General features: G+C 47.5%; 1 protein-coding gene across 5 annotated transcripts in view; it reads right to left on the minus strand.

Moving 5' to 3' along the window:
• The window catches only part of EPHA5 (EPH receptor A5), a 203,669-nt gene extending 194,373 nt beyond the window's left edge, over positions 1 to 9,296 (minus strand). For all 5 annotated transcript variants that reach the window (XM_067297308.1, XM_067297306.1, XM_067297305.1 and 2 more), the window contains exon 1: positions 9,286 to 9,296. The gene's annotated coding sequence lies outside the window, so the exon portion shown is untranslated. The remainder of the gene's footprint in view (positions 1 to 9,285) is intronic.
• Positions 9,297 to 9,646: the final 350 nt, after the last annotated feature.

Raw genomic sequence — 9,646 nt, forward strand, 5'->3', positions numbered from 1 at the left:
TTTCCTTTTACAGCAAGTGCCAAAATGTTAAAATCTACATCACAGATTTCACAGATTTTTAAGGCCAGATGGACCACTGCTTTCATAGCATCAGCCAGACAATTTTACTCAGTAATTTCTGCATTATGTCTGTAATTTCTGTTTGAACACGCAGTTTATGAGGGGTGTGATACTGCCCTTTCTGTCAAAGTTCACTGGGTTGAGTGCGTTTTTCTGCAGGCACAGCATTGGCTGCAGCACCAGGGAGCTGGACTGAAAAGCTCACTTCCATAACCAGACCCACTAAATCAAATAGTAAACTGCAGGTTTTTCCCTTGCAAGGATTTTCACTCAAGACAAGAGGCAGTTGTTTGTTCTTCTCACAATACATTACCTAAAAGCAGAAGCAGTCAGGAAATTATTAGCTCTCTGCCTCCCACAAAACAAGACATTTTTTGTTTTGGGGAAAACAGAAAAAAAAAAAACAGAAAGCTTGACACCAAAGCTCATGGAAACTTAAAAAGAAGCTCCAGTTCTGTTTTGCCTTTTTTTAAAAAAAGGACAAGCTTTTCCATTTCCACTGAAATCACCATTTAATCTAAAAGGAATTACTCACTGAAAAAGGAGAGCAAGTCAATAAAACGGTTCCAGCTCTACACATAAGATTCACTGGAAACTACATTCTGCACTTGCACAACAGCAGTCTCCAGAGCAGCTGCAGTGCAAAGCTTTCGGGGAAAACCTTCGGGGCTAGCATCGCTCTCATCAGCAACAGGAAAGAAACTTCCCGTGAGGCAAGGCACGACCAGCACCACACAGGCTTGCATGGAGCGACAAAATACCGACTGCTGCCTGGAGGCCTAGGTAGATTCATACCCTCAGAGCCACTGCTTCCAGTCAAGGTACACCAGTGCCATGGCAATACTCAGACGTTTCCCCAGGGCACAGAGTGAGATCAACAGGTCACCGACACCTTTTCACCATATCTACTAGCGGTTCAAAGATGCAGTCAGTTTCTTCAAGACCCTACTTAAAAAAGCACCTGCTTAAGCACTCGCTTAAAAGACGAGCACCAAAATCCCAGTGGATTCCCAATGCAATCAAACCACCTGCTAGGAGTGTTAAAATGCATTCATGTCCCTTCCCGAATCAGAAAGGTACCAACTAAAAGCAATCCAAGCTCTGTTCCTAAAAGGGACTCCAAGAGACGTGAACATCAAATTCTGCTAGGCGTATAACTGAACTCAGCAAAAGGAAAGAAACTCAGCACAGAGAAATCCAGAGCTGTCAGCTTTCAGCATCAGCAGACTTGCAAGACCTCACTGTCCACCACCAATAAAGCCTTCCTGTTGACAATAATGACTACTCCGCTGCCACCCAGTTCACTGGAGTGGGGGGGGGGGGGGGAAGAGAGAGAGAGAGAGACAAACTGACATAATGCTTAGACAGCATGTGGGAGCAAAAAATGGTTAAGATGATCTGTTGGCTTTTCAAGGCGTTGACAGTTTATCCCTTCTTTTTCTGTTGAGGGAAGAGGATGGAGGTTTTTAGCAGGAAGAGCACATTGCCAACACAATATTAAGAAGAAAACTTGTAAGGACATTAGTAAAGCAAAGATGAATAACCTGAAATGATTGCTTTCTGTAGAAGTGTAACATAAAAAGAAAAGTATACAGATTTCTGCAAGTAGCTTTACTGATTTGGCACATACAAAACAGTTAAAGCAATATAAAAACAATGAGTCCGCACAGAAACATCATGTACGCTATTGTTGCCAAATAATTATTTTGCTTCCAAGGGATTCTCTAACCTCTCACAGAATTATGAAGAAGTCCAAACTGGCTGCTCCACACTATTTTTAACCTAAAAATAATTCAAGTTAGAAAACCTTGGAGTTAATACATTGACAAAACATTCAGCACCATCAATTCCACTCAAATGAAGCAGCCTGCACACAAGCCCACAACTCAAGAGTCGTGCCATCTCTTCCGCAGGGGTATCTCTGATCCAAGGAGCTAGCTGCTGGGCTCAACTTGGTCCCTGTCCTGGTAATACACCCCTGGCACCGCAATCCATACAAAGCCCAGCTGCAGCCTGCTACCTCAAGCACCAAAAAAAAGGGGGGGGGGGGCAGGCAGGAAGGAGGGCAATTTCCATGCATCCTGGTGTGGCCTAGTTTGCACTGAACACTCCTATTGCAATTTTTCTAGCCCACAGCATCTTTAAGTCCTCTTTGCACGGAGTGGAGCAGGAAGGCTGTCGCTCACGTGCGCGCTGCAGGGAAGCCCGCAGGTCACGGCACCCTCGTCCACAGCCAGCAGCGTACCATCAGATCCCTGGAGACAGCCACCCAACATGCAAATTCGGAACACGGAAGGGTTTTGGCCGACTGATCACCAGCCAAGCGCTGCAAGGTTGGAAATCACTGCACTTCAGTCCCCTCCTGATCACAGTGCTTGCCCTTCCTTGGCTTCCTTGTGAAAGACAGGGGTAATTGCTGTCTACCTCCAAGAGTATGAATACATCTAAACCTTTGGAGAGGCTCAAATACTCCACTCACAGAAGCTACAGCAACTGCCAAAACTGGGACTATAACAGAAATGCTAGGTCAAAAGACAACTAGAAAGGTAGAAAATCCCCATAGAGACCTAAGCTACTGAAGGCCAGTGCTTAAGTTTCCCAATATAGGTGTCTGTGAAAGCTACTGCAGCACCAAACACTTCCACTTCTGCACGATCCCTCACGTGAACATCCAGCTGGTCACATGCACAGAGTAAGGGGCGAGCAGGACAAGAATGATGTGAACAGAGGACAGGTCGTTGCTCAGTTCCGTTTGTACCAAAACGGCAACATCTTAAATACAGAATACATTTTGAAAGAATAAGAAGAAGAAGAAGAAAAAAAAAAAACTATTCACTTTTAAAATATGCAGCAATTTTATTAAAGAACTCAAAGAGAATGTTCTAGTGAAGAATAAATTACAAAAAATAAATTTGTTCTTTCCAACACAATCATTAACACTATTTCTACTCGGACAACGTTGCGTGGTATATAAAGGAGACTACCTACTGCAAGCCCACCTAGGTTGAAATAAGGCTCCAACTCTCACCAGCACTTAGGGTCAGTGAGAAAGGTGCACTCATGACAGGAATTAAAATTCTGTGTCTGGCTGATTTACCATAAACAGAAGTTATTTATTGATTTTTTTTCTTTACTTTTTTAATGGATAGAAGGCTGAGTATTAACTGAAGAGCTATAAGGAATACTCTTTCCTCTATACAAGTGATCACTGATGGCCAACGTTTCTAGAAAACGATCTCTCCGTGTGTTTCTCTTTTTATTTCCCCCTCCAATCTCATTTTGCCCTCGAACCATGATTTAGATTTATTTCTTAATGCAGAAAGTGAGAATAAAATGACTCCAATTGCCAAAGAAGTTTGTTTTCTTCCTACTTTGAGGTAAGGTCTCATTTCCCCAGTGTCCCTAAGCAACTATTAAAGTTCATCTCTATTCAAAAAAATATCTACCTGCATACTCAGCGAATGGACTACTTAAAACTTAGTCTCAACTCCAGGTCAGAAAGACTGGGTGTCAAACAGCCCACTGCTTCTCGCAATACAACAGGATCCTACGCTATAGCTCAGTTGAGCAATTCTCACTGGAGCGTCGCAGGGTTGAGGACTCGGCGCTAGCACAGCGCATGGTAGAAACACGGCTCTCAGCAGAAGCGACACTGAAATCCTCAGAGCAATAAAGCGTAAAACCAGTTAGATGAGAGAGGGAGGCATCACAATTAACTGTCCTGGCTTTACATTCTCAGGAGCATTTCGTGAAATTTGACTCCCACCCTCCCTACCTTCTTTGCTTACTGCAAAATGCATTTTGTATTTAGTACAAAGAGTAAACAGGTTCTTATGTGAGAGATTTAGTTTTCTTATTTGTTTCATGGAAAGAAAACAGCAGATATGGAGATGGACGGTGTGTTAGAGTTAAAACGTTAGGCAACTGTGGGAGAGTAAAGGGGGGGGGGGTGGAAGCTGTCAGACAAGCACACTAACTGTTCCCTTTCCCCCAAGGTACCTGTCAGTTTATCCATCTGTAAATTGATTTGCAAATAGCTGCTTTATACATCAAATTATGGTGTCAACATTTACGATACTATAAGCTGACGGTCTGTCAGTGGCTCTGTTCTAAGACAATTTGCCTGTTTTCCATTATTTATTACAGTTTTTGAGATAAGCTTCAAAAGGAAGCAGGGACTATCTTTGAGTCGGCTTTTGCTATTGTTTACTTTGCATTTTGTAAAAATGTGTCATTAAGCAGCAGTGCTTTTAGTCGTATACTTAAAGTGCTGCGTTTCAAATGCTGTTCTAGTATCAAATAAGGATAGTAGTTTTCATTTTAAAACTATGATTGAGTCATTCCAAACCTCTTGAAAAAAGCATACATCACGTAAGACTGATCCCAAAAAGACCATTAGACACGAGCTGTCCTTCCTCATACCAGTGATTCCACTGCAGTGAATTTAGAAGTTAATGGCATTACTCCTGTGAGTAAAATAAATGTACAGTGCTGAGGCTATGCACTGCTATTATGGAAAGCACATAGGGAACCGTTCCCATGTATGAAGTAAAGGACAGACGACCTCCTCAAAGCCTCCGTATACAGCAGCGTTGAACAAACAGAAATGTATCTAAAGTGATGTTTTGCATACACAAAGTATATACATGCTGGCAGTCCTTAATACCTATAGAATTACACAATTGCCATAGCTATGTGAACGTACAACATGTGAAGCCAAGCTGCTAAGAGCAACTTAACAACCAAAAAAAACCCCTGATCATAAATACTGGTACCCAAACCATTAGCTTAATTGAAACATGCTGATGAAAGAATTATTTTCACACCTACTTCCACTAAACACATGACAAACTCCTTGAAAAAGGCTTCACTCACCAGTCAGATTAAACATTGTGATATTATACCTAAATATGCATTTATCCAGCGTGCCATGACATAGAAATTATACCTCAGCATCCAACACAAAACACACAAGTCACCACACTTAGAACAGGTAGGATCATTCCAGGCTCTGGCAGCAATAATCTGCAAATTACAACCTTCCTCTATTTTTGCCCGTACCAAACCCACCCCTTTAATTGTACTCATTTATTCGTTCAATCAAACTAAAAATGATAAATTGACAAAAACACAGCCTCAAAAAAATCCCTCAAAAAGTTAAAAGGAAGAGGACCAAACACAGTAACTAAAGAATATCCTTCCAGTCTGAAGTCCCGAAAATAAATAGCATACATATTCATTACCAAAGCAGACTCATTTGGTATTTCTCACCTTTGCCTATTTAAATCACAATGCCATTATTTCAAACTGTAGTTGTTTAAAAATATATTCAGTTTTTATAGCATTGCCTTATCAGCACTTATTTCTGCTGAAAAGCCCTAAACTAAAATATACTTTATATTTAATGATAATTATGCAGGTATGTTGTTATTTTGTTACAAGCAGTCAGAAAATGTAGTGTACTGCATTCTTTTAAAAATCTGCCAGCATGACACTTTTTAAGGTCATTGGGGTGATTTCCAAATGAGATCTGCAAACCAATCCAAATTCACAGGAGATGGGTAACAAATCATTCTCAAGTTTGGGGGGGGGGGGGGTGTCTTTAAACAATTTGTTCATTCAGTCTGTTTTACATAAATAATTTACACAAGCCACTTCCCAAGCCCGAGTACTTAAAACAGATTAATTTAAAACACGTGCACTTTTAAACTAAAGGAGGTGCAGGAAATCCAGCTGTATAGTCCAGGGCTGCCTCTCAGGTCTGTGACAGGTCAGAAGTTACCGCAGGCGGAAAAACAAGACACAACCCGCGCAGGAAATCTGTTCAGGTTCACGTACCCTGAACATCACCAGTGACTTCAAAATTACAAGGCTTCCAAAAATATGTAATTCAGCTAATTACAGTGTCAACAATGCTTTTTTCAAGTCTGAAGCAATGTATTTCTGATTATTACCAATACCTGAATGTATTTTCATTCTTTGGAAAATAATATGTTCAGTCAAACCTGCTACGGTATGACGGTAATTCAAGGGAAGCGTTTCCCTACAGACAAATCATAAGCAAGGCATTTTAAAGTAATAAACCACGATGAAATACTGACATTTCAATATAATGTGCAATACTTTCCAGTGTACTTTTTGGAATATTTTCATTGTGCAGAATTTCTGATTTTGCAGAAATAGCCAAAGAGAGGAAGGAAGCCTCCAATTCTAATTGATGAAGAGTTAAAAATAACAGCTAAACAACGCTTGAAATATGAAATAGTACTGAGGCTTTGTTCTTCACCGTGTGCTATATTTTTAATACATAGCTTGAGAAAAGATGACCAAAATCTTCCCCCCCCGCCGCCAAAATCCTGGGAAAAATTAACCCTGTTTTCCCTATTTATACTCTTAAATTCATAATTGAAGAGATCTGCGAAGGTGGCCAGATTTGAGATGCAGGCTGAGCACTCCATAGTTCCCCATCAAAATGGGCAGGCGTTTCTGAAACTCAGCTGCACTTCTGGAAACCTATTTCTGTGCTAAGGAACCCAAACATAAGCTTGGGGAAATGTCTCTGGACACCCCACCCCCAATCTTAACCTAGATTTTTAAAGCATTTCCCCCCCTCACACTAATGTGTAAAACAACAGTTCAGAGTGTGGCACAAATGTTATCCTACAACGTCACTATGTACTACAACAAGATTTAGAAGAACACAAAAAAATATGACACAGGAGTCGAGAAAATAGAAATAATTGTAAGACTCTATCATCTTCTATGCAGCTGGAAAACAAGAGGCTGAGTTACATACCCATATATCACAGGTTATCTGCTAGTTGTTTTTTTAACCACCGTGGGCAGGGTGGGGGAGAACAAAACCAAAAAGACCCAGAGAGCCTGCTACCAACAGCTTTTAAAAATATTATTCGCAGGCCTAAGATGGCCATCTCCATCCAAGAAAACGTAAAGCTTCCAGTCAGCTGGATATGACAACTAACCCCAGGGGAGGCTCTTTCTCTTCCCATGCTTCAGAACCCAGAAGGAGCCAAACGGAACTTTTCGAACCCAAATTGGTGACAAGTGTCAGTGGCGGATGGCTAGACGGCCATCAGTGCCTGAGGTTTCTCATGCATTAGGCTTCACGTACTGCAGGGCGAACCTTTCCCCAAAGCAGAGCTGTTCGGTAGTAATTGGCAAGAGAGACCCGCTGTGAGAAGCACTTGTCAAATAATGCTTGTTTACAAATAAATCTGTTAGCAGCCAAGGATAGCAGTTATTGAATAAGTTCAGGTCTGCAGTTAGACCCCTCCTACCAGCAGTCTTTTAGCTTTGCATTTACTGAAGAGACCAAAATTACAGAGCACAAGTAGGGGAAGTAGGAGGGGAGAGACCACGAAGCAAACCCTCACGCTGCTAACCATTACTGTAATACTCCCCTGTAGCCTCTCTCTAAAAACGCCACTAAACCAGTTACTCGGCAATTGTATTAATCCTTTGCAGGCTTGTTCCCCGTCGGGTACACGTCCTATTCTGCAGCTCCTCGTTCGCACGCAGCCACCGTGCGCCAGGGGGAAGGCTCCCCAATTTGGGGCAAACGCTCGGGTGGGCAAAGGACGACGGGGACAGGGCTCAGGGCATCTCCAGCTGCCTCTCAGCACCGCGGCAGGGCGAACCGGAGCGCGTACAAGAGCCAGGGAGGTAACTCGCACAGCTCTGCGCAGGCAGCAACACCGCTACTTGTGCATGACGGCATGGCACAGCTGAAGTCACTCAGCACCAGGCAGGGTCCCACGGATTGGGCCCACCATTTTTTTTTTTTTATCACCAGGGCAAAATCATAGCCATTTCGGCCATTGCCCCAAATCAATGCATCTCCCACCCCTGAACACCGGACACAGGCACAGCTGGAAGAGCGTAGTCCTCACTTCGTTGTTTTTTGTTTTTTTTTTTTAATTGTGATTCGCATTACTGTCTCTCTACAAAATAATTTGTGGCTAGCTGCTTACCTCAGGCCACATCTTTGAAATTCTGGTGCGGTTGCTCTTTTTCCGCCGCCCGCCTGCCTGCCTCCCCTCTTTTCCCGGGTTTGGGCAGCCCGGAGTTTCACCACGAAGCCTCCCTCACAAAAGCAGCCTGCTGCGAGCAGCCAGCGTCCCCGCACGATGCCAAACTTGGGTGTTCCCCCCCCCCCCGAGCTTTCACCTCACGCCTCGCCCGCGAGCCCCAGAAATAACGAAAAGCCTCTAAGACTGCCCGCGCCAGGCCCGGGGGGATATACGGCGCCTCGAAAAACCTGGGAGCCCCCCAGCCGGAGAGGAAACCTTCCCACACGCTCTCGCCTGCTGACTTGTCAGAGATGAAGCCTCTCAAACCAGCAGCCCCACCGGCCGCGCACCGCTCTGCGGCGCGGCGCTACGGGTTAGGCACCGGCACGTTCGTGCCTTTCCTTCCTATATGTATATATGTTTATCTTTAAGCGCACTGCGGCCGGGAGCTGCAGGGCTCCTCACGGGGAGCCTCCCCAGCCGGGCACCCCCGAGCTCCGTCCCGCAGCCAGCGCCGCCCGCCTGCAAGCAGGCGACCCCCGGGCAAAGCTCTGCAGCCTCCCCCTCCCCGTGCAAAGGCACCGCTACAACCCCAACCATGCGAGGCACCTGTGCAACCTCCCCCCCCCGCGCCCCGCTCCGCTCCGCGCAAAGCCCACGCGTGCAGGCACCTGCGCAAGCCCCGCCGCGCGCTGTCCTGCGGACGCACCCGCGCGAAGGCACCTGTGCAAGCCCCGCCGTGCGCTGCGCGACCCCATCCGCGCAAAGGTGTCTGCGCGACCCCCGCCCCGTGCGATGCTTTGCACCCCCAGCACAAACCCACCCGCGCCAAGCCATCTGTGCAACATCCCCCCCCCCCCCCGCGCCGTGCAAAGCCCTGCAACGCACGGCCGCGCAACCCCCGCTCCCCGCGCAACGCCCCGCGAAGGCAGCCCGCACACCCGCCCGCGGCCGGCCCCGCCGCCCCGACCCACCGGCCGTCCCGCGGGGGTGGAGGCGCAGCGGCGGCCGCCGCCTCCCTTCTCCCGGACCCCGGGGCGCGCTGAGGGGGGCAACGGCCCGTTTCCCCCGGGACCCCCCATCCGCCGCCCCGCCAGCGCAGCCCTCCCCTTTCCAACACAGGCCACCAAACGGATAAAACAAGCCCCAAAGTGCGCGCCCCCCACCCGACCCGACCCCCCGGGGCCCCGCTCACCCTCGCTGCCGGGGCTGGCCAGCAGGCTCCGGAGCGCGGCGCAGAGCAGCAGGCACGTCCAGCCGGGAGCCGGCGCCCCGGCGCGGCCGCCCCAGCCGCCACCGCCGCGCAGCCCCATCCCGCCGCCGCCCTCAGCGCATGGGGCCGCAGCTCCCCCCCGCCCGCGCTGCCCGCTCGGGTCGCGGTCGGGGACGGGGCGGGCTGGCAGCGCGGCGCGGCTCCGCTCCCGTCCAGCCGCCCGGCGCGACTAGGGAACCGGGGGCGGGGATGGGGGAGGCGGCCCGGCGCCGCCGCCGCCGCCATGGAGACGCCCCCGACGGGGCGGACCCGCCGCCGCCGCTGCCGCCGCCATCCCGCGCGG

Source organism: Apteryx mantelli, chromosome 5, assembly GCF_036417845.1.
Source record: "Apteryx mantelli isolate bAptMan1 chromosome 5, bAptMan1.hap1, whole genome shotgun sequence".
In the NCBI taxonomy this organism is placed as follows: Eukaryota; Metazoa; Chordata; class Aves; order Apterygiformes; family Apterygidae; genus Apteryx; species Apteryx mantelli.